At 40.4% G+C, this 26,549-nt stretch overlaps 1 protein-coding gene across 1 annotated transcript in view; it reads left to right on the forward strand.

The window, feature by feature from the left end:
* LOC128855501 (uncharacterized) overlaps positions 1-26,549 on the forward strand; it is a 198,863-nt gene that overhangs the window by 68,822 nt on the left and 103,492 nt on the right. The window lies entirely within an intron of this gene.

A 26,549-nucleotide genomic window follows, 5' to 3' on the forward strand; every position in this document is an offset into this window, starting at 1 on the left:
GAGGTTAGGTTGAAGCGGTTGTCCTGTGGGACACACTCGAGCTCATAGCCCATTGTGATGCCGCTTGGGGAGGTTTCCCTATTTCTCCTAAAATCAGTGTGCGCTTTTCAAAAATTTAAAATATTTCCTATTTCTGCAGAACTGAGATCTTCCAATTCGTTTAAAAATTGTCTGCCTATAATAGTAAATCTCCGTCTGGACAGATAAGGACAGTGGCACAGAAGGTGCAAGAATGTCTCTTCTTCATCAAGACAACTTCTACAAAAGTCATGTGCTCGCACACCCATCCTTTGGGCGTGCCTGCCTATTCGGCAATGCCCCGTTATGACTGAAATCAGTGAGCTAAAACTGTGTTTATTTTGTCTTACCAGAGCTTCTGTGTGTTTAGCATTCAGAGTCGGCTATAGTTGACGGGCGATTTTGCAAGTGGCTTCATTACGCCATCTTTCGTTTGCTGTCCTTACGATTTCTTCAAGGATGGGTAGCTTACATGTTTGTATGGGTATGCCTATGCCATTGTCTATGTACGAATCGATCAATTTGATGCCGAGTCTCGCTAGTTCATCGGCTTTGGATGGCCAGGAGCCCATATTATCCTTAAGCGAAATGACTCAGCCATCTCGTTAAGAGATGGCATTTCATGGCTACCTTGAAAGTTGTCGACTGTTTTGTGAGGGATTTTATCGCCGCCTGGTTGTCAGTGAAATTGTAGTTGTCATTTCCAGGTATCGCATCATACTGTACCAGTGTCGCGGTTTTCATTATTACCATCAGTGCAGCCTGAAAAACACTACAGTAGTCGGGGAGCCGAAAACTGAAGGAGCTCCCCAGATGCTCAGAGTATACAGCACCGCCTACCATGCCCTCGAGTTTTGAGCCATCTGTGTATACATGCATAGACTTGCCCTGTCTTACATCGTCCCGTTCCCACTCTTCCCAATATCATCGGTATATGAGATTATTTTCCCGATTGCATGAACGCAAAAACGTCAACAATACGTAATAGCATTTGGCAACACTGTTCAAGAAATATCAAATAAATAAGTGCATCCGATTCGCTAAGGGTTAGCGAGTAGATGAAGCAACTGGCGTAAATAACATCTGTTGGAAGCACTGAAAAGAAGCAGCCAAAAATTACATTTGTTTGGATGCACGTAATGAACAATAGTAAGACTGCGTTCATATGGGGCAACGTTTGTTGCTTTAACTCGTTACTTGTGATGCTCATACTTCTACAGGACGCTTTGTGTTCTCGTTCTTCTCAATATTGTTGTTGACTGTAGACTATTACTATTATTATTATTCGACCGCTGCACACTGCGACCCTATAATTTAAGGTCTTTTAAAAATGTTAGCACATTCCGGGCTTAATGTTTCATAACTTACATGGAGACACGGCAGTACCAATAAGGGGGGACTTTTATTGTACAAAGAATATTTTCTAAAATTTATTTGTCCATTTTACAGAATCGGCTGCTGATAGTCTCAAAGAGACCAATTTCGCTTAAGTAGTATAACAGGCTAGAATGGCCTGTAAATAAACCAATTCAAAGTCTTAAGTCTACTCTGCTGAGTGCAATGAGCTTTTCAGAAATTCCTCTGTCTGGCGTTAAGCATTGTTTCGCTTGTCGCTTGCCAATAGAATTTCGCAGGTACTCAACGAGTTTCTTCTCCTCCCACTTCTTGGGAAATTCGTTATGGGGGATTTTGAAAGTCCATATAAAAGCTCAGGACTAATTAGGGACTGGTTTGTCCCTCTGCCCTTTTTTTAATTAACTGGTCCACTATTTCATTTCCCTCATGTCCTCGTGCCCAGGAATCCAACCTAATTATACTGTGTTGAGGTTCTCTAACATTTTGAATAGGTTCTGGCAGTCATGCACCATTTTTGAGGTGATTGCAGTTGATATAAGGGCTTTCAAAGCCGTCTGACTATCTGTAAGTATTTAAATGTGGACTCCTCTCATTTTTCCACGGAGGCATTTCCTCACACATAAGTATCTCTATGGCATGCATTTCTGCCTGGAAGATTGTTGGGTGGAGACAATCTGAAAATGGAATCAATTTTTTGAACTTAGACCCATTAACTTCCGTCCCTGCTCTACCATCTTCTAATTTTGATCCCACAGTATACCATATAAAGGATCCAGTTTTGAAGGTGATATAATTATTTTTATAGGCCGTACATTCATCAATAAGAAATTGAAAGTTCATGAAGAGTATAGGTTTGGGAGATAATGTATCCACCCTATAAAAAACAGGAGTATATCGGAGGTCTTCTAAAGTCTTGAAAGGTCCTTTCATATCCCCACTAGACTAGAAGCTGTAAACTAGAAACTAAAATAAGTGCAATCAAGGGAGTTGTCGTGTGTGAACACGACGAGTAACAGCAAAGCGAGTTTGCAAAGTTGAAGTAACAAAACAAGTTTTCCTGTATGATCGCTTGCCTAATATCAGAAAAGAGAGTTTGCAACACTAAAACTAGTGCCTCTTTTATTAGGTATAACCATACTCGTTATTGGCAAACTTTGTTGTTGTTTCTACATGCAAATTTTTCCCCAAATAAGCAGCGTCCAATCATAGCGAGCAGAGTTGTGACGAATCTAAGGCGCCTTTTAACAGATTTCATGATGCTTTGCAGGTCGGATACAACAGGCTGCTGCTAAATACTGAGAACAGAAGTGATTAATCGCTACACGATTCACAATTGGCTAAATGGTACTAGTTCTGAGCCACAAAAGTTTTTCATCAGTTCAAGTTTTCTCCGTAGGGTACAAGAACATCCTTTCACCTTAGCATTGTTAAACGTGCGAAATAAAGAAGTATGCAGCAAAATGTATAATATATGAAAAAAAAACAAGACAAGACGAAATTTGCTCTTGCTTTAAATGTTTCGAATTGTGGCAAGTTCATGCTATTGCGGTATTTCACACATACACACGCAACTCGAATTCTTCAAACGAACTTTTAACCATAGCAGCAACGGAATACGTGAATTTCAGCCCATTAAAGCGAAGCATTTGCAAAGTTTGCTTTAAGTTTACTTTCGTTAAACTTTGTTTTCTCTCAGGTTGTTTTGGTAGTATTTATAAAAATAGCTAAAAATAGCAGTACAGCGCTGGGCCAGCGTAGCTTAAAAATAAATTTATGATTTTTAGAAGTTTGTGAAAGCAGATGTTGCACTGACTTGAGACTCACATACATACATACTTCTTTCAACACCTCAAGGCGAATTGAGTATCTATGTAAGGTCCCGCCATTAAAAAACAGTTACTTTATTTTTCGCGATTTTGACAAGTCTGACGTCAGCTCCCTTCGCAATACAAAACAAACGAATAAAGCGAAAAAAGTGGCCGAAATTCGATGTTTGTGAAAATTCAGTGAATGGCTTGGTAGTATTGTGATTTGTTGGATTTACACTAATGAAAACGAAGTGCCGTCTGTTAAATTGTGAAAGCACAATTTAATATGAGTCCTCCAAATGCAGTTTGTTTGCGTTTTAATGCGGAAGTCGCCGTGGCAAGAAAGTATGTGTGTGTGCGCATAATTTCTTGTGTTTGGTTGGTTGGTCGCCTACTCCTCTTCTTCACACACAAGTAATTCTCCTTCCTTTTGTTCGTTTATTCATGGATTCTGACGACACCGCGAATTGGGAAGGCGCAGTCTGTTTCTCTATTATTCTTGCCTACTCCTTATATATTTTTATAAGACTTCCGTTATGAGCATCTTCTTAGGCATATAGGGGACGTTTGATAATACCTCTTTTGACCGTAGTGTAGCTCTGCTAGTAGGCACGGCGTAGACCGGGCGCTAGTGAATTGGATGCGTTCGATGCTGGCCCAAAGAATCGGCACGGTGCGAGAAGAGGAAGATCTGGTGGTGTCATCCGGGGTTAATAGAGGTTGCCCCAAAGCGGTGTGTTGTCCCTATTACTCTGGGGCATGGTGATCGATCCTCTGCTCCCAACCCGAACCGATTCGGGAGTCTACGCACAATCATATGCAGACGACGTTGCCTGTTTGGTAATAGGCCCTTCGCTTATGAATATCTGTAGGGAAGTTTAGAAAACTCTGGATATGATTGACACTTGGTGCTGTGCGAATGGGCTATCGGCAAACCCTACCAAGACTGGTATTGTCCTCTACACCAGAAGAAGGAAGCTTGATGGACTCGTTCTGCCTAAGCTGAGAGGAGTCACAATCCAGCTATCCAAAGAAATTAAATATCTTGGAGTAATCCTCGTTAGTAAACTCCTTTGGAAGTCACACGATGAAGCAAAGACATCCAACGCACTGACTGTCTTTTGGCAGTGCAAAGGTGTTTTTGGGAAAACGTGGGGTCTTTCTCCTAGCAAGATCCTATGGATCTCCTCGGCTATGATAAGACCTATTATCACCTATGCACTAGTGACAGTGACATAGCGACAGCAAAGCTGTGCTCATGGCCATAGACAGGCCTTCAACCACTTCAAGGGTAGTCGAGTACTGTAAATCCAGGCTCAACTATGCCGCCAGACATAATATCCTGATGTTAACATGGGTCCCGGGACATGTGGGTATCGCGGTTAACGAGATCTCTGACTCTTTAGCCAGAATGGGTTCTGAGGCCAGCTTCCTTGACTCCGTTCTGCCACTTCCTTCTGCAGCCACCAAAGCCACGGTTAGCAAACGGGTTGCTCTAACCCACAAGTGAGCTTGGTAGCTTGAGAGAGGCTGCAGATGGACAAAACTGATGTTACCTGTACTGTCCGACCGACTGTCGCAGTTTCTTCTCATGATGGGCCACTTTCTATGGGCAAAGCACATGGAAAAGGTGGACATGTCATGGCATGGCGCCCAGCATGTGAAGAGGAGGCTGAGGCAGCGGACCACTTTCTGTGTGTCCGCCCAGCCTTCGCTCGAATAGTTCGAAGCATCCGTTTCTGACCTACTCCCATCGGGGTAATCACACAGTTCGGGCTTCTATATCCAGAAGAAGGCTTCCTCTGCGTTGGAAAGCTCAGGTGAAGAAGAACTTGGCTTCACTTGGTGTATCCCACTGCAGCCAGTTAGCACCGACTGGCGCGGTTTGTTAAACTCGGCCAAAATCGATTGAGCGGCTATCGCGCCAATAGAGAAGAAGAAGAAGGTTTTGAACAATAACTGTTTCATTCAAGCAGCTAAAACCATACACTTTTGTGTGCGATACCCATAATCGAAATCGATAGTCTGGAAAATATCTTGTAGAGTACTGATTAGTACTGAAAGTAAGGGTTCATGCAGCCAGACTGAACCTCCCCTTCAATCCCATCTGTAGAAGGGGGAAGGGGTGAAGGAAAGTCTTTTCCACTACGAATATCCGCTCCTTCGGTAAGCCTTTCTTGCAGCAAATTAATGAGATCTCAGACATCGAGATAAAGGATTTGCTATATTATTATACTTGGATTGGAAATCATATTTTAATTATACATATTTTTTACCATCTTGTGCCATTTGTAAAGGTAAAGGAACAACCCGGATTTATATCCGACCAAGGACTGTCACTCCAGCAGCATTCCGCGTACACGTATAGAGAATGTTTAAGCTGTTACAACAACAGCAATCAAATATGGCATACGCGCAATTTACTTATAAATTCGAAAGCCACCTTTCAAAATGATCACAGAGTATATGAAAGAAACTGCCTTAGCTGGTGAACACTTGGCCTGCCCATGTGAAATGGAAGGGCTGATTAAGTGACGCATTTCACCAAAACGACGCTACTTCAAAAACTTAACGATGCTTCATTTACATATAATTCACAATGTCAGCAGCGCAGGCTACTACCTTTTCTCTACCTTTTGAATGTCAACAGCAAGATTCTACAGCAAATATCCTTCACCTACGTTTACTTGCCTAGAATATCTCCATTGATAATTTGCACCTCACTACCGCAAGGCCGGCAAGGCGAATCCGGAATATTGAATCTAAAAGTAAAACTAAAGGATATGCACTCAAAAAAGAAAAGCATACCAGCACGAGCCAACTGTTCCTTGCTCAATCCGGTAATCAGTTCCATGTTGGTGTTCTCTTCATAATGTCTTTAATTTTATGAGGTTTTGTATTAACCTTTCATTTAACTAGGAAAATACGGACAGGGGTACGGCATGTGTAGTCTAGCCAGGGTCTAGCCTAACTTGTGCAGAGCGGTGTAGTCTTGTTGAAACATGTGCGAGTGATAGCTTCTAGCCACCGTGAATTCCTACTAATGCCTAAGAACTAACTCAATTATTTCTTCCGGACTTTTTCCAGCGCGAAGCTCTTCAGCCCTGCTCTCAACTCATCGTTGCACTACGAGCATCATCTGGTACTGCTCAAAGTATGGTAGACTCGATTGCCAATCAGAGAGCAATGCAATGGTTATTTTTGTTGGTGTTGAAGTGGTTGAGTATTTCCATTGAAATAATCCTAATTAGTGAACAGCACCATTTTACTACCACTGTTCTCGTCTGATGATGTCTTTTTTTGTTTTTTTTTTTTCTGTTTTTAGGTCAGATCCATTTAGTGAGGTCCAAGTATAGAAGCAAATTCTTTATCTCGATGTCTGAGATCTCATTAATTTGCTGTTATAAAGGCTTACCGAAGGAGCGAATTCGTGCCCTAGCTAGCCCTGGACATTCACATAAGTGTGGAAAAGACTTTCCTTCACCCCTTCCGCTTGACAGCTTCTGCAGATGCGATTGAAGGGGAGGTTGAGTCTGGCTGCATGATCCCCTACTTTCCAATGACCTGTAAGGGTTGCAGTAATGCGTGAAATGTTTGGTCGAGAACAGGCGGCCATGTGTTTTTTGTGTGGAGTGGAGACTGCCACCGCACACTTGCTAGCTCATCCGCTATCTCATTACCACGTATGTTCCTATGGCCGAGAACCCATATCACAGTAATTACAAGCCAATGACTAAGTAATTCTAGTTCCTCTCTACACTGTAAGACGTGCACCAACTCGCTTATAGAGTTTTAGTGATTTGCATGCTTCTCTGATCGCTAATAGTTCTGCCTGGAATACGCTGGCATAGTCAGGAAGTCGAATTGACTGAGATAGGTTGAGTGGCTCCGAATGGAAGCCAGCTGCCACACCTCAGTTCATCTTAGAACCGTCAGTGTAGATTTTAAGATCGTATCTTCCAATCACCTTCCCTTTGCTCCATTCGGCTCTCGGTGGAAAACGTACCGTAAAGTCTTTCTTGAAGTTAAGGTCGGGGACTGTGTAGTCTGATGTGTTTTTGAGCAGCGAGGTTCCCTGTAGATGGATCTTACTGTGACCGTACGACCTTGTTGTCCAGCTTCCTATGTCTCTGAGTCTCAACGCGCTGCAGGCGACGATTGTTTTTATATGTAAATCTAATGATAGCAGATGAGTTAGTACATTGAGCGCTTCAGTAGGACTGGTGCTAAGGCGCTTCTGTAGTTAAGATACACACTGTTCTTTGTATCTTGTTCGGCTTGGTTTGGTTGTATTTCTCTTCTGTTGCGGGCCACCAGACCACATAGGTTAGTATTTTATAAATGGTTTCTAGACGGTACCTTTTCTATGTCATCTTTGACAATTGACGAGTAATCAGATGTACAATTTTACACAATAGAACAATCCGCTAAAATTATTGAAACTTATTATGAAAATGGTTGATTTTTTAGAACAGCAGAGAAATTCGTGATTTTTTTTTTGGTAGAATTAATCGTCGCCGTAGCCGAATGGATTGGTGCGTGATTACCATTTTTGTCTTTTATTACGAAAATAAGATTTTATTACAATATAAAATACATAACAATGTTTGTTGACACTGAAACTAGTTCCAAATAAACTAACGCGCAGTACAATTTTCGTAACATAAAGACAATTTTGTGAAGAGATTTTCATAGTCCCTTCCTTAAGTTAACAGCTATGATGCCCGACCATGTGGTTTAATTCGACGGAGTCGTCGGGATAGACCTGAGAATATCTCGAAGGATTTTATTCTGGCGTCGTTGAAGTATATTTATATTACTTTGACTGGCGCAACCACATAATTGCGTACCAGGTTTTATAAATTGCTTAAATATAACTATTTTGTTATATATGGAGAGCTTTGATTTTCGTCCAATTAGTCATTTCATTTGTATTATCTGTAGACGGATTTCATGCTGTTCAAGTATTATATCCTCCCTCTACTAAAGTTTGGCATCGAGCCTTATGCCAGGTATTTTGCAGTGTCTACATGCGGTATTGTGGCACCTAGCAGTATTGTTGGTTACTGATTCACTTTTTTGTTGGTGAAGTTTACATGAACTGACTTCGTATAATTAAATTTTATGCGCCTCTTCGTACATTCTTCAATAGCATCTGTTGCAATTTTAGGTTTGACTGCAGCATTTTTTTAAGTTGCTAGGATGGCAGTGTCGTCGGCGGAAGTGGCGATCAAGCTATTCGGGGGTATCGGCAAATCCCTGGTATATGAAAGCATACAAGAGCGGACCAAGAATACTTCATTGCGGCACATCAGCATTTATTTCTTCAATGTTGGAATATTCACTTCTTTGTTTAGCACGAAATTAGCGATCGGTTACATACGACCTTGGGAGGGTGCAAAACTCATTTGGAAGGCAGGTCTTTAGTTTGCTATTTAAACCAAATCAAACCTTGTCGAAAGCTCGTGTGACATCCAAGAATACTGCTGAACACACGTTATTCTGTTCAAAAGAGCTTTCTATTTCAGCTGTGATTCTGTCCACCTGGTCGATGGTTGAGTGATTACAACAAAAGCCAAATTGATGCGAAAGTAAACAACTCTTAGACTCGATAATTGTCGTCAATCGATTGAGGATGAGATTTTCAAACAGGGTACAATTTGAGACAACAACGTATTGGTCGGTATGTGGAAACAAAATATAGATCTCTTCCTGGTTTTGGAATTGCCAAATACCAAATGATAGAAAAAGTTGTTTGCCTTGGCAGGCAATGCCAAACCGCCGAGTGTATTTCTACTATGAAAAAGCTCCTCATAAAACACCATTTGCCGTTCGGAGTCAGCTTAAAAATGTGCTTAGGTCCCCTCGATTTGTGGAAAAGCATCAAGACGCTCTCCAAAAACAGGAGGAAGACCTCAACCAAACACCCAAAAAGGTTGTAAGCGCCAATTATACAAACTTCCAGTCGTACAAATGAGCAACAATTCAAAGGTTGGTGAAAAAATTTCAAGAAACTGGTTCTGTTGGGTATAGAAGAAGTACTGGCAAACAAAATCTAGACGGTATCTCGAGATTATTGCTGCTGTAGCGCAAAGTGTTGCTGAACCATCGATATCCGATATCTCGTCGTGCTCAAAAGTTAGACTTTCAGGAATCGACTGTTTGGTGGATTTTTCTTGTAGACACAATAACTGATGGTGGACATCTAAATGATCTAATTTTTCACATTTGTATATTTGCGAAGGATCGTATTTTGAATAAAAGTGAAACTTGAAAGAATGTGAATCTTTACATGTCTTACTATAAAAAACCTAGTGATAAATCAGATTCTCATGGGAATAGCAGACCGAAACTGACGGCATATGCTGATCACTTGGCTGTTATCATCTCTGGTGAAACGGCGAATGAAATGACACAAAGAGACTTAGAAATATCTACAAGTGGGCAGAAATTGTCGGACTGTAAGTAAAACCAGACAAGACGAACTTGATACTCTTTACTAGGAAGTACAAGATACCAAACTGGTCACCTCCGAGGCTAGGAGCAGTTGAGTTCATTAACTGTGGAAGAAAGCGCAAAAGAGGCCTCGAATGCCGTGTACGCATTCAGAAGAGTGGTCGGTAAGACTTGAGGCGTTTCACGTCGACTCACACATTGGATATAGACGGTAGCCACCTTCGTCACTTGAGGCGTTTCTCCTCGACTCACACATTGGATATAGACGGCAGCCACCTTCGTCTTCTTGATTGGCCCGATAACCGCTTACACGATTTTGGCCGAGTTTAACAAAGCGCGCCAGTCGTGTCTTTGACGTGCTAACCGGCGCCAGTTCGACACACCAAGTAAAGCCAAGTCGTTCTTCACCTGATCTTTCCAACGCAAAGGAGGCCTTCCTCTTCTTCTGCTACCAGCTGGTAACGCATCGAATACTTTCCGAGCCGGAGCGTTTTCAGACGACATGACCAAGCCCACGTAGCCGCTGGATCTTTATTCGCTACGCTATGTCTATGTCGTCGTAAAACTCATGCAACTCATCGTTCCATCGCCTGCAATATTCGTCATCGCCAATGTGCAAAGGTCCAAAAATTTTCTGCAGAATCTTTCATCTTGTCATCGACCAAGCTTCTGCGCCATACGTTAGAACGGGCATGATGAGGGTTTTGTAGAGCGGTCTAACCTATTATAAAACAACATCTAGACGGGTATTTTGAAAGACGCTTTATTACCCTTTATCAGCCACTCCTGCAAGCTTCGACGATTATTTTCCGGATTTACCATGCCGGCCCTGTATATTTATTAGGTTACGTTGTTGAATACGGCCGGATGGTCTCGCGATTAAGGAGCGGCTTTCGGCTGAATAACTTAAGGCAAAATATTGCACTAAAGTTGATAAACATTGCGCAACACAGCGAATCTCAGCTATAAATAACCAATCTTGTGTAGGAAAGTTTATACTAATGCCGGCCATATTCTTGGCACCAAAGAAATCTGTTTTCTCGGTCCTCAGGTTTCTGTATATTATGTACTCGTACGTGCATAAGTGCAGCCAGCTGAGCAAAATAAACATTTGAGGATATGGAAAAGATAAAAATCTGTTACCATTACTATTTTCATTAACAACCCCTTCGGCGTGCTCATTGGCGCTCGTTGGGCGTACGAGTAGGTGCGTACGAGTGGAAATGCCTGTTCACAGGAACACACAAGGCATGCAACACCGTAGCGTGGCAGCTTCAATGCTGAAGAACATCACTCTTATCTGGTAAAAGGAGACTAAACCAAATACATAATTCTCGCAGCACTACTTAATTATCATGCATTATTCATAAGAAAGTGCGTGCGTGGGTGGGTGGTGGACCGGTCGCGGAAGAAATCAAGTGCAAGCACTAGTGTCAACAAAGCTCTCGCAACACGTACGCGCCACCCATCTCCGAAGGAGGCTGCTCTGCTACCGACTGCCGAAGGACGCCCTGAAGTGTGAAGGAGGTTAAGCCCTTGCTGCCACTGCTTCGGAGCTGTGAACGCATAGCATATTGTGTGTGTGTGTGCTTGTATAAATTTAAAAGATAATTAATGAAATGGGGTGGGCGTGTAACACTCAGCATCGTCTGCTCCGTCTAATTTAATGGTTTTTGGGTAGTAAATAATTTGTTCTTATATTTTTGTCTAATTTGACTCCCTTTTATGCTTAATTCTTTGCGCTTTTTACATAATTTTTATTTATATATTCTTTTTGTTTTTCTTTTGCATTTCTCCCTTTACATTTACATTTACATTTGCCAACTTTACTCCGTTTTTTAAGCGAGTAAATCTTTTGCCACATTTCACATAATTTTTTCTGCTTTTTATATATTTTTTTCGCATTCTTTTACGTCTTGTTTTTTTTAATTTTTTTACTCAGCTAAGTGAATAAATAGCATAAAGACAAGAGCTATAAATATTGTATAAAAAAATTGCCGAAATGATAGCGTCACGTACAAGCGTTCAACGCACTGCTACTTCAGGATGCCAAACATTGCCGCACGTTTATTCCGCACGTCTTGAGACGAGAGTCGATTGTATTTAATTAGGCAAATGAGTTAAGATTCAGGCAGCTAGATTAAAAAATTACTGTTACATGGTGGCAGGATTACACCAAAGGTCGAAAACTTCAGAAATATTTAAGAGGTTGAAATTGAGACATACGTACATATACAGTCGACATCAAAATAGAATGTAATGGTAATGGTAATGGGTGTACGGGTTAGGCTAAGGCCTTTATGCACTGCGACCAGATTGATTTAGTATACCGAGGAATCGAACCAACTCTTTAGGAAGGAGCAATTATAGATTTTCCTCCTCTAGTAGGTACGAACCCAGGATTCTGTGTCTCCTGTGGCCTAATGCCTCACAGTTGGTGATTAACAGTTCCATAGACCCTCTTCATCACAACAGAACCTGCATGATCTTGTACTAGATAACCCTATTGTGTTAAAGTGTTTATTATACAGGCAAAGTGACCTGTAAGTGACCCACAGAGCAATCTGAGGCCCTTTCTATCTAGGGTTAGATTAGATTTTGCTCTGTTGGCATTGAAGTTCAAAAACTTTTTGGAATGATTAAGGCCGCTTGTACCGTTACAGTGTTCTCTGATTTTAGTTTGAACCCAGTTTTTGGTTTCCTGTTTTATATTATTTTTGTTAAAGCCGAAAAAAGGGATTGGCCCAATAAATAGCCCTTTTGCCCCTCTTTTTGGCATAAAAGTCTGCCTTCTCGTTCCCTTGGTGTCCCTCATGTCCTGGCACCCAAATCAGTGAGACGTTATTATGAGTGGTCAGTTTGTTGAGTGCATTGTTACACTCTATTAGGACTTTTGACTTGAATGTGAAACCATTCAAGGCTTTGAGACCCGATTGGCTGTCCGAAAGTATTTTAGTTTTTACTTTCTCGAACCCTCTTTTCGATATGATTTCCACTGCTTCCATTATGGCGAAGAGCTCTGCATGGAAAATTGTGGTATCTGTACTTAGTGTTAGGGATTTGTGTGCTCTAGGCTCCACTATTCCTGCTCCTACTCCTTGGAGCGTTTTGGAACCAACTGTGTACCATTTTTGTGAGTCATCATTTACTTATGTTGTGTTAGTGTTCCACTCTTCCCTAGACGGGAAGATAACCTTGAAACTCTTGATAAAATTGAGTACGGGTTACGTGTGGTCATTCGCCTGGGATATGCATACTGCATGTTGAAGCCTGTTCAAGATATTGAGGTGTACAGTAAGACCTCCTGGTTTAAGTTTTTCTTTCATATGAAAAGAAAGTGCTTGCATAGTAGCTTCCTCTTGTATTGCTAAATGTAGCGGTGGTAAATTTAAAAGTGTTTCCATGCCAGCAGCTGGAGTCGTTCTGATGGCCCCTGTTATGCTTAGGCACGCCAGCCTTTGTAGTTTACACAGCTTTGAATTAGCAGTGGTTTGATTTGTTTTAACCCACCATACCAAAGCCCCAAGTAGTACAATAGGTCTTACCATTTGGGTGTATATCCAGAAGGTCATTTTAGGATTCAGACCTCAGGATTTGCCCAAGAGTGGTTTTGTGGTCGAAAGGTTTTTCGTTGCCCTTTTTATTACTGAATTGAGGTGGGCCTCCCAAGTGAGTCTCTTATCCAAGATAATTCCTAAATATTTAACCTCTTCCTTTAGAGGTACGTCTATTCCATGTATTCCCACGGTGTATATGTTTAGAATCCTTTTCCTGGTAAATGGGATAATAGTGGTTTTGGAAGGGTTGATTGATAATCCCTCTTTTCTACACCACTCCCAGGTTATATTTAAGACATCCTGCATTACGTCCTTTATGCTCCTTTCGTGGTTACCTTTAATTATTACAGAAATGTCATCTGCATACTCCATTGTTTTATACCCTTTATTGTTAAGAGTTTGAACCAAATCGTCAGCCACGATAGAGCAGAGCAATAGCGATAGTAATCCTCCTTGTGGACATCCTTTCGCGTCTGTAACACTTAGGGTAACTTGCCCCAGAGAGGCTGTGATTATCCTTTGGTTTAGCATGTTGCTTATTCATATAACAAAATCTGGATCGGCTCCCCTATTGGAGAGTGCCAGTTCTATTGCTTGAAAGTTCACGTTATCAAATGCACCCTCAGTGTCCATAAAAGCAAGAGGGCTATTTCCTTTAGGTCAAGGGCCTTTTCTATCGCGAAAAATTGTGTGTAGTGCTGAACCGCGATTATTCATGAAGTATAAAAGATATATATTAAAAATTTTTTTACATAAAAGTATGTACAAAACTACGATACGCAATTACTCTTTAAGCCGTGTAGTCTCCATCGTTGTCGAGTAGAGCTTGGCATCTTCTTCATGCTTTGAACCAGCTTTTCTGCCTAGCTCCGGCAAGATGCGTTTTCATAGTTCCCCATACATTTTGAATGGGGTTGGCGTCTGAGGACTGGGAAGCCCAATCCAATATTGTGACGCCATTTTCTTGTTTTGTTGTTTCTCAATGTGTCTTCCTGAGAGTAATGGTTTTGATGATGTGGGACAGTAGGATATGTTCGCCTCCTTCAGTCGACGTTCGATGGTGTTGATACTCACATCTATTCCCTCTTAACAAGAACTGATCGTGCTTGGCGTAGTCACAAAGAAGGGTACCACTTAAAAAGTTGGACGATCACTTTGTCCTGCTTTTTTGTCGTCACTCGCTTCAAGCCACGCTCAGAAAAGTCATCAACATTTTTGTACACTTCATACCGCTGATTCCACATCACAACAAACTTTTTTGATTTTTTAATTCATTTTGCAGCCGCGGAGTAAAATAACTTCGGCCCTTTCGAATGCGTGCATAAAAATACCGCCCCAAAACGCTTGGCGTACTTCTCACTCATTTTTGTTTGGTTGCGTTTACAGGAAAGTTTCGAGCGACACTAACCTGAGTTAGCACTGGCGTCATAGCGCTTGAGTGGGACTATTACGCAGCAAAAAGCAGAATGAAATATATCTTGAAGTTACAAGAAAAAAAAACGGTTATTTTCTTTTGAACCAGACCGTAATTTTATCCTTTGGACGAGATGAATTTATCAACTCATTGAAATTTTGTTTATTTTATATTTTGTCTATACTTTGAATTTGAATTAATTTAAAAATTGACTCTAATTTAAGTATTAAAATTATATTTTCTGAAAAATATTTTTTCAAGTAAACAATTTAGCATTTTGTTGGTAGCTCTTAGATCAGCTGGATCGTTGTTTTCCTTTTCAACCTTCAAAAGACACGTTATGGGGACATGAAAGTAAGACGCAGTTCATTCGGGTGTGATTGCAGACGATCTCGAAATTTGTTGGTTAAATTGTTTGCTTTCCTCTTTTATTAAGGGATTTTTAAGACTCGATGAATTTGAGCATTCGTCGCGTACCACGGAGTGTTTAGCAGGGTGCATAGGGCCTTTTTTTTATTTTTTGGTGGGCGAGGTGGGTTCAAAATGCCTTCGCACTTACAGCGACCGTCATCTACTGCGTCGTGTATTGTGGCCACTAAAACCAGAGGGGGGGCTCCTTCTGGGGAGCCACCCTTTCCTGAACTGCTTCCTATATTACTTCGGGAGGACCTAGAACGGCATGCATAAAGGACCAATTTTATTCACCCACATCTGGGTCTACCATATTCGTAGCCAGCTATAGGCTCGTCTTCTTGTGTCTCTATCTGTTCGGCTTCACCTTGTTGCACTGTGTCGAGATCAATCTTTTTTTCCGTAATACGTCCTCGATGTGTTTCTTTACCGAAGCATCTCTTTCTGCCAGCCATCTGTTACAACTAAAAAACGTGTGTTAAGCGTCCTCGCTCAGTTCTTCGCACTATATACACTTGGAATCGATTACCTTACCTATGCGGTATAGATATCTCCGGAAGTATTCGTGCTCCGAGAGGAACTGAGTTAAGAATTAGTTCACTTCTCCGAAGTTCCTTTGGACCCATTTGTCAATTGATGGAATAAGTTCGCCGTTCATCTGCCACTCGGTTCAGTGTTCAGAGAAGCTAGTGTCGACGTGTTTCTTCTTGAAGTCTCACGCATCCATTCGTTCCCGGACTATAAGATTGACGGGTATCTGCCCGCTGCACAGGTGTCGGATTGTGCCTAATATGGCGCCTTGTGGGACCCCAGTTTTAATTTGTTGGAAATTGGAGATTTCAGTTTGTTAATTTACATAGAACCGAAGTTGGTTTCGATATGATTTAATAATAGGCATTTAGCGTAATTTCTTAAAAAAAAAATAAAGCTCGTAAGTGAAAATTTCTATCTAAGTTTAAGGCTAAAAAATACCAAATGTTTCGATAAAAATATCACGGAAGGAAGATAATTAAAAATAAAATACAAAAAGTTTGTTGGTAAACAAAACACAAATCAACAAAAATCTACCATTAAGTTCAGATCAAGGCGAATTTATTAAAGGTGGTGTCGGTAAATCAGCTGAGTTGTTTTTTTTTTGTGCTTTCGCCGTGTTCATGTTGCTGTCAGCTCAGAATGAAACAAGGCGAATTTATTATTTGGTCTTTAGTTTCCCAATACTTAGCTTTGTCAATCAAACGTACAGAACATTGTTGTTGGTCTAGTGCCACCACCTTTACTGAATGCGCCTTGGTTCAGTTCAACAACCGATTCCGACAAATTTACTCAAACCCGAGTAGCATTCCGTGAAATGTGCAACCTTCCACATCCTCTCACCAAGAGAAGTTGGGAGGCACTTTACTGTGCTGTTCTTCCCCAATCATCTGGCCCTGCAGTCTCCTACTACCACTTATTCTTTTCGCTGGCACATGCCTTGCCGGGCAACACTTCGCTTCTTATGAAGAAGCCAAAAATTTAGTCGATTCCTGGAGCAGACGGGAAACTTTTTCAAAGCAGTATTCGTATGCTACCTGAAAAGTGCAGAAAAGTCGTGGCTAATGATGGGCAAGTGCCACAAAGATAACACAAACCTCAAAACTTTATTCTACATTCAATAAATAATAACTTTGTGCACACGTGCCCGTCCTATCCTATTTTTCAGTCGTCGATAAATGTATTTAAATTTTGTGTAGAATTGTTTTTACAAGCATAAATAAATAAGCATACAACTGTTAAATTGTTGTTGTTGCACATATTGTTGTTGCATGTCCCATTTGCGAACGCCAGCAGTGGATCCGCCTGTTTGTAGCTTTTAATTTGATGACAATTTAGCCTTTTCAGTGTTTGTCAGTAGATATTTGCGTATGTGTGTGCATGGTAACTGTGCATGTATTTTCTACCAAAGCGACTGAAACTTTTTCAATATTTAAAGAATGAGCGCAGTGGTACTCTGCTAAAGGTTTTTGACTTTTGCTGAGTTTTTCACGACATCGACTTAAATTCTCTGGCTGCATAAAAGGAAAAAATACTTAAATAAATCAAATATGGGAATAAACTTTAAAGAATCGGATTGTATCCGTACAAGTGCGGTACTGGCGAATGTTGAAAGAATACCTGTGAGTGTAGAAATTATACGCCAGTACACACATATATAGATACGTCATTGAGAGATATTTAGGTGAAATTTCTTCTCCAATTTAGGCAACATCCTCAAGGACATTCCGACATTCCAATAATCTGAAACACTCTTTGGAAAAGCTTTTAGATCGCAAAAAACAGTGTATCGAGGCCAGAGCGGACTATTTTGAATAAATAAACTGGAAGTTATCACAACAAAGCTCCTGTCGCTTATATTTTAGCTCAGTCTTGTTTATTTTGGACTTCACCTTGTAGATCCAAAGTTCGTCATCTGTTACGATGTCATAGGCGTGCTTTGAATCTTCGCGACTGAATTTCTTCAACATTTATTTACAAATTCCTTTATGGGTAACTGTCAAATTATGCGGTATCCAGTGAGAACAGATATCAAGAAGATCTGTTCAAATGTTCATGCAATATTGAATGTATGCTGGTCCTGCTAATGGCCAAGGTTGGCTTTATCTCGCGATAAACCAACCCTAACAGCTGGCATGGAAGCACTCCTTAATCTCCCACCACTTCATTTGCAATCCAAGAGGAAGCAGCTACGCAAGCACTCATGCTACACATGAAAGAAAATTTCAAATTAAGCAACCTCACCGGTCACCTAAGTATCCTAAATAAAATCAAAAACACCATAAGCATGGCTCAAGTCTCAGACCACATTGACCCAACCCTTTGTTTCACAAAAGGATACACAGTTACCTTTTCTAAGAGGATCGAGTGGAAAACAAACCCGAAATGGATGAATGATGATTCACAAAAATGGTACACTGATGGATTAAAAGCCCCTTATGGTGTAGGAGCAGGAGTAGTGGGGCCCAGAATCCACAAATCATTCACTCTCACCAGGGACACCACCATCTTCCAAGCGGAATTATATGCAATAATGGAAGCGGCAAACATCATGCAACGTATAAACCACAAGAGAGTAAAGATTAGAATACTCTCGGATAGCCAATCAGTTCTAAAAGTTTTAGATAGCTATACCTACAACTCAAAAACTCTCTTAGAATGCCACAAGGCACTCAATAACCTGGCATCCAAAAACAATGTCTCATTAATTTGGGTACCAGGACATGAGGAATATGACGGCAACGAAAAGGCAGACTTTCAAGCCAAAAAAGGGGCAGATGTAAATTTCATCGGACCTAGTCCCATGTTTGGACTCAACAAAAACAGCCTAAAACAAAAAGTCAAATACTGGGCCAAAACTCTATTAAATCAGCAATGGAACAACGTAGAGGGTCTTAGACACTCCAAAAAGTTCTTAAGTTTCAACACTAAAAGAGCTAACATGGCCCTCACGTTAAACAAAAAGAGCATTCGCACTCTCACAGGCGCACTCACGGGTCACTTCATCTGCAACAAACACCTACATAAATTAGGCATAACTAACACCAGATTTTGCTGCGAAGATGAGGAGTCTATAGAACATCTCATCATCGAATATCCGGGGTTGACGCATAGAAGGAAAAGGTTTTTAAACAAGTTCATGCTTACAGATGAAGACCCTCAATAACTCCCTCAGAAGGAGCTGGTGCAATTCATAAGCATACTTAACAGTCAATAGACAGCATAAGGTGCACAATAGATCAATATGGTCGCAGTGCTAAAGGCCCATACCTTAAGCCTTTACTACCATTAACCATTAACCATCTCGCGATATGTCACATGACTATCTTGCTCTATCGATTGACGCACAGCATCGATTGTTTTTGGCACAACAATCGGTTTAGGATGACCTTCACGAAATTTATTCTGCAAGGAGCGACAAGCACATTGGAGCTCCTTGTACTAGCGTTGAACGGTGGCTACGTGTGGTGTTTCAACAACAAATCGAAGTAAATTAATCAATTTGCAATTTGTTCCGATTCCTTAGCCTCATTAGAAATGGTAAAAAATATAAACAATAATAATTATTATACAGACTACATAAGAAACTGCTTACTAAAATTCAAAAATAAAATCGAACTCATATGGATACCAGGACACGCTAAAATCAAGGGCAACGAACTAGCAGATTTAGCAGCAAAAGAAGCACAAAACCGCCCCCTAACTATGTTTCTGAACCTCCTACACACAGATATTAAAAAACATATAACAAAAAAATTCAAAAATACACAACACTCCACATTCGAACAAACAACAAGCTGGTACAAATTTGTTAACCCAAAGAAGCAAGCGATCAATGAACACACATTTACACATAATACTAACATAACTAGAAGGGAAATAACAAAAATAATTAGACTACGACTTGGGCACACACGACTAACACACGAATATTTAATAAAAAAAGACCTAAATATCTGCAAATACTGCAATACCTCAGCTCCAAACATCAAACACATCCTAGACGACTGCACACATTTTACAAACCACAGAAAATCACTAAACAACACAAAACCTACTGATCTACTTTTAAACAATTCTACAGAGAACATTATTAAACTTATAAACTATTTAAAATATTGTAATATCTTAAATGAAATTTAGCTAACACCCTACATACACATACATACACACCCAGTATATTAGCTTAAGGCCACAGTAGCCATAGCTATAAGCTTTTTTTGTATTTTATAGTTAACTATAAATACAATTGTCAATAAAAAAAAAAAAAAAAAAAAATAATCAATGCCCTCCTGTTTGAATAATCCACGTCGAAAATCGCAATTACTCATTGCACGACAATTTTCACGAGTTAATTCCATCTTTTACGGCTCGAAAATATTAGACGGAGTAGGAGCAGGGATCTACTATATTGCGCAGAGTCAGGCATCAGGCAGACATTTAAGCTCCCCGACCACTGCTGTATCTTTGCAGCCGAAGTCTCTGCTGTAGGTAAGGCTGCGGAAATAGCATTCGCAAAAACATCAAGCAACGCCAAAGTAAATATGTACATACGTCGACAGCCAAGAGGCGATAAAAGCACCAAACTCATCTGAAATTTCATCTGAAAATATTCTAAAAAGCAGGGAAGCCATAGAGAGGCTAGCCGCAGACAGACGGTTGCACATCTATTGGGTACCCGGACATAAGGGCATTGCAGGAAACGAAATTGTAAATGAGATTGCCAAAAGCGCTGGTTACAAACAATTCGAACAAGAAAGCGACATACTGAAACCTTTAAATACGATAAATACGCCAGATTCTTACTAGCCCTGTCTATAAAGGAAAGCAGAACTGTCGTAGGTATACTGACAGGCCACAATTTGTTAGCGGCACACCCATACAGATGGGAATTGGAAACAATGATAGCTGCAGATTTTGCAATGAACTGGAAGAGAGGGAAACTCTTGAATTCCTTCTATGTTATTGCGCTGCATTAGCTCACCAATAGGCCTACGTGATGGCTTTCAGCCAGCCAGGTCAGCCTAATCGAACCTAATTCCATCTTTTGGGCGAGATGAAAAATATCGAATTACTCATCACACGTAGTGTTGCAAAGGCGCAAACTATAGAAGGCAACCCGCTTATCTATTTTCGCAATTTGTCAAAGAATAACAATAAAAGTGAAATACTTTCTTTTAAAAAAATTATTATTTTCAAAAATAGTCAAAGTTATGGTTTTTATTTGTCGAAAGTATTTGGCATCTTGATACTTTATTAGAATGGGTGTTTTTTATTTGCGACACAAAATACCAAGGTGAATCTATTAAAGGTGGTGTTGGTAAATCAGCTAATTTGTTTCTTTTTTCTTTCGCCGTGTCCATACCGCTGTCAGCTCAGAATGAAACAAGGCGAATTCATTTGCTGTCTTCTACTTTTCCAATACTTTACTTTGACAAACAAACGTACATAACATTGTTGTTGGACTAGTGCCACCATCTTTAATGAATGCGCCTTGCAAAATACCGAATATTTGATAAATAATCGATTATAGTGCCCAGAATACGGCGGTTAGGCCTGTTCGGTAATCGTGTGAGAGATTAAACCGCGATATAAAAAATGCGTACAGCATAGAGAGGAAGTGAAAGTGTACTCGTATTTGGTTTTCCGCTGTGACGTACATACTTATATTACATATGTGCGTACTCAAACAGGGATCTTAATCCACAAAAAATTACTTCAACCGCCCGCCCCTATCATCATATTATATGTAAATTTGTATGTGCACTTCAATCACAATATTTTGCTCCGGTAGTTCGCTTGTGCAGAGTCTGGCTGGCAGTCGCAAAATGCAGAAGCTAATAGCTTTATTAATAGAATTACTTTTTATTGTTATTATTCACAGTTGCTTTAAAATGCTTTTCGGCTCAAGGATATATGGCGTGTGCATGCTTGCCGAGCGTGAGTGTGTGAGTGAGTTAAAGTGCTGGCGACAACATCATTACCAGCAATCACCAACACAGCCGCAACAGCCGGAAGCAGCGGCAGCAGCCTACAATCGCACTGACAGTGGCAATAACAACAACGATAATGACACACATTATCATTTCCTTGCTATACTCGCTTTCACCGTTGTGTTAGTGTGTTGCACTCGTCGCCATTATTATGTACGAAGTCGTGCAGCAGCTTCCATCAGTTGCTACTTCATCACCGTATTGGCAACAGATTCAAGCTAGTGCGCCACTTCGTGACTTCAAAGCACCTACAAGATGTTGCTCCACTCAATAAACCTCAATAAGCGCCGGCTGGTGTCAACAAAAAGATCTGCGCACTGTATGTGAGTTGGGGCGTGAGCACCAGTGCCTTGATCTGTGTATTTGCGCGTATGCGTATGTGTTGTATGCTCGCTCGGTTACTGACGATGTTGTGTGCCTGTGTGCCAGTGAGCGGCATGTACGCTGTGTGATGACATCTCCAGTGATTGTCAATTTTATTCACTTTCAAACGAGCCAGTATTGCTCAAAAAGCTACAACGGCGAGAGGCTGGGGATGACACGGAAATGCAGATGCAAATGCTATCAAAGGAAGCAGATGATGCAGAGTATAAGCAGTATGCCATTGGCATTTCGCTTGCATAAAGTTTGATTGTATTTGCAAAGATTTAATGCATTTTGCCAATAGCAAATTATAAACCTATCGAGAGCAACATTTTTATTTGCAAGCTATTCACGCAATAATTATGGACCTGACAGATGCAGTTATTTTAATAGGAAATGGTGTTGCTGTTGTTGTACACGTGATAACCAATCGATTGATAGTCAGCTCAAGTGTCACTTGCCAGGCACTTTGTTGGTGCCGTTATTGTTGGTCAGATGCGTAGGTAGCCAACTTCCAGCGGAAGTTTATTTAGTCTACTTAATTTGAATTTTCTAGCTCTAGAATGCAAACGTAGTAGTGCGTTTCTGTTGTGACTAATTAAACATTTTTTTTAAATTAAATTAGATTTTTCGAAACAAGTTGAAATTCATTAAGTTGGATTAGCTAAATTAAATGCAGCGTGTGCCGTTCGTAATTGGAAAAAAACGTGCAATGAAATTTTACCTTTGCTGAAGTGACGGTTCATATACGGAAATAAACAACTTGGTTGAAAGAAAAAAAATTAAAAATGTTTTTAATTCTCCAATGCCCACGCCACATAAAAAAAATTTGTTTGGGCTGAGTTCCTTTTACATCTACGTAGTACATTTGATAGCAAAAAGTAAATAAATGAAAAATTAAAAAAAAAACAAATGTTTCTTAATTTTTTAAGTGAATTTTGTAATTATTTTTATTAATATTATTTATTAAAATAATATGAAATATTATATTACACTAACTTAAAAACAAAACAAAAAAGAGCACACTAGCTGCTTGGACCTTCGGTGCTTGGTAATTATAAGGTTATGTTTAAGTTTTAAGGTATAAAATAAATGACAATTTTACAAGCTTTCAATTAGGCCGATTACCGTAATGAAGTTATATATTTTAATGACATTCTCTGTTGTGGTATTTTTCAAAAGTTCGGAGGGGTTTTTGGAACCAAAGAACTTTTTAGTATCTTTTCTCATGTAAAGGCCAAAAATGGTGATATTTTGAAATGATTGTATGGGGAACCCCCCAGGGGAGTTCCAGGGGGTGTGCCACTGGCTTGGGTGGATCGGCCGTCCAAAGTTAGTGGGAACCGGTCATACATTTGGACTCGATTGGAGCACTCTAAACGGGTCAAAGTGGGATTTTTCGTTCGACCCAAATTGGGGGACATCAGAATTCGTTTTAGAGGTATGGTCCCTTCGGCAAAGTTTCTTATTTTGATCCCTAGAATACAATTTTCACAGAGCAATGAGCGATTCTTAAATCGACTCGCCCTAATGCATATATTGCTTTTTCACACTCTGAGTTAAAAGCTTTATACCGGTGTCTGAATTGCGCCCACGATGCATATTTTTGTCGAAGGAGATAGCTGTTTATGTAGGCTTGAAGGTCTTTAGAGACACGTGGAGTAAATAGAAAGACTGGGGATCGGTGCATGTATTTTGCCGCTATATCTGCCGATTCATTTCCCAGAATGCCTTTGTGACTTGGAATCCAGACGATACGTATTTTGTCTCCATTTTTTATTAAGTAATCCCGTATTTGGGAGAGAATTCGACTACTACCGTAAATGTTGGATAGCCCTTGTATTACCGAAAAGCTATCAGCAAATATGGCAAATTTACCTTTCGATTTCGACGCAAACTCCATTGCTTTAAGGATAGCGGTTGCTTCGGATGAAAATATTGAGTTATAACTTGGTAACAAGCCTCCTGTTATCAGTGCACCATTATTGTGTACTACAGCGAAAGTTGTGCTATAGCCGGATTCAGACTATTCTCTGTTAACTACAATAGTTCGCCGTAGAGTTGTTTAAACAGTTCGGACCTAGTGTTATTTTTATAGAACTTGTGGGGGTCAGAGTTTATTGAGGTGGGGAGAAGGTCCTGGGGGCCTGTTGACTCAATTTAAGCGATGTTTGTAATAAATTAGTTTTTGTTCCGTAAAAATTTTACCCACACGTACGTATAAATTGATTTTTAAAGAATAAATAACGAAAACTAGGTATTCACCACGTTTAGTCAAAGTGTTATTTTAGACAGCCAAAGGCTTACCAGCACCCCATCAGCCTTTACTACCGCTACCCTAGACTTTAGAATAGAGTTAAGGCTAAAGTTCCTCACGCGAAAGGAATGGCATTTGAATTCAGTAGTCAAAGAGAACACAACTGCACACTGACGGATTCTGGATGGACTGCGGCATCGGCGCCGTTGTATATTCAAAAGACCTCGAAACTTCCAAGTCTTTTGGCCTGGGCAATTGGAATAATATCTTTCAAGCAGAAGGTGTGGGAAGTTTGCAACATAATTAGAAACCATCAACAACAACTATCGGAATTATGTACTTTTTCAGATAGTCAAGCAGCCATCTTAGCTTTAAAAACACCTATAACCGATTCAAAAATAGTCAGACAAAGAAAAGAAGAATTTAATGGTTTAGCGCGCCCGTCAGGCATGCCTCTCATATGGGTACCTGGAACATAGAAAGAAATAAGAAAGTTGATGAACTGGCAAGACAGTAGCGGTAGAAATAGGCTGCCTTCAACGCGTGCGCGAAAGAGAGGGAGTTCTCGCTATTCCAGAAGCAAGCCATTGATAATTGGACTAACACGCATACCTTCTGAGTCCCAGTTTACATTCGGAAAATGGTTACAAGCTACTTCACTAACTGAGTGCTGCAATATAAAACTGACGAAGAAATCAAAAGATGCAGAGTAACAGGAGTCGTCCCACAGGGGTCAGTGCTGGGCCCACTTCTCTGGAATATAATGTACGACGGAGTCTTGCGTCTCAAACTATCTCCAAGATCCCAAATCATAGAGTTTGCTGATGACATTGCAATCGTAGTCGCTGCTAAATTCCTTCACCAGACTGAAGCGATCTGCAACCAAGCGGTCGAAATCACAAAAGATTGGCTGCGCAATAGTGATTTAAGCCTTGCAAACCATAAAACAGAGGCAGTTCCCATCAGTGGCAGGAAAATAGTTGAGACAGCAAATCTCAGAGCACTCGAGTCTAAGCTGTACATCAAATATCTGGGAGTAATTATTGACCACAGGTGGAGCTTTAAGCCGCACCTAACATACGCCAGCGATAAAGCGGCAAAGGCTGTAACTACATTGACACGTATTATGAAGAATACAAGAGGTCTTAAGCAGACTTCTAGGAAGCTGCTTATCTATTTTGCTATATGCGGTGCCAGCCTGGGTCGAAGCAACAAGCTGCAGCACAGTATCGGAGGATGGTGTGTTGGTACTCGCGGGTATGTTACCAGTTAAGCTGACTGCACTCGAATTCGCCGAAATAAAAAAAAAACATCGAGCGGATCCAGCATAGCTGACTAACCGAAAGACTGAACGGGAGCGAAGCATCCGTACGTGGGCAGGAGGAATGGAGGAACTCCATGAATAGACGATGCACATATCGATTGATTCCGAATATCACCAGATGGATAAATCGAAAGCATGGACAAATAGATTTCTACCTGACCCAAATACTAAGTGGGCATGAATGCTTTAAAGCTTATCTGCATAGATTTAAGCAAGAAGATAACCCGTACTGCACCTTTTGCGACATTCTACTTGAAGATGCAGAGCATGTTTTCTTTGTCTGCCCTCGTTTTGAGCTGGAAAGAGAAAATTTGAGTGATAGGGCTGGGAAGCCAAACTGCATCGCGCTGAACAACAGCGCAGATTTTTATGTAGAGGCGATTGGCCGCTTCCCCTCCCGTGAAGTATTACCTAACGGTCGTCCCGCGCGAGTTTTTAGTGGGTGAGTCGAAAGACAAGTCTCACATTTTTCGGCTTTCAATGTTTTTTGCTACCTCCATAAAAAAAGCATACCTGTCAAATAACTAAACAGCATAGAGATAAAGCAAACAATCCAGGATTGACGAGTTATTAAGAAAGCCACGAGTAGACACATTCAGAATTACGTCAAATATAACCGGCCACTGGCCTTTGCGAGACTATGCCAGGAAGATTGGGTGAGTGCTGGGGAAATTATCGGTGATCAAATTAAAAGAAATTGCAGAAAAGAAAAACAAAACTACATAGGCAGATTCATAGCGAAATCAAGATAGTTCGATTAATTGAAAGCAGTGATTCTACAAATGGTGTAACACAATGATATTTTCGTGTTAATTGGGCTTGGACTGTGCCACTCAAAAAACATCTCCAACGCCACTGTCACATATTCCCAATATTTGTTCGATTATTGTACTGCAAATACGGTACTCTTCCTAAAATGCACATATTTTCAATATTTTTTTTTTTGCTAGTTAATTGCTTTATTTTATTGTACAAAAATAAAAAAATAACATTAATACATCATGTTTCGACTTGACTTTAGCAAAATTAAAAAAAAAAATTAATAATTGTAAAAGTTATCG

This window comes from Anastrepha ludens, chromosome 2 (assembly GCF_028408465.1).
Source record: "Anastrepha ludens isolate Willacy chromosome 2, idAnaLude1.1, whole genome shotgun sequence".
Classification (NCBI taxonomy): domain Eukaryota; kingdom Metazoa; phylum Arthropoda; class Insecta; order Diptera; family Tephritidae; genus Anastrepha; species Anastrepha ludens.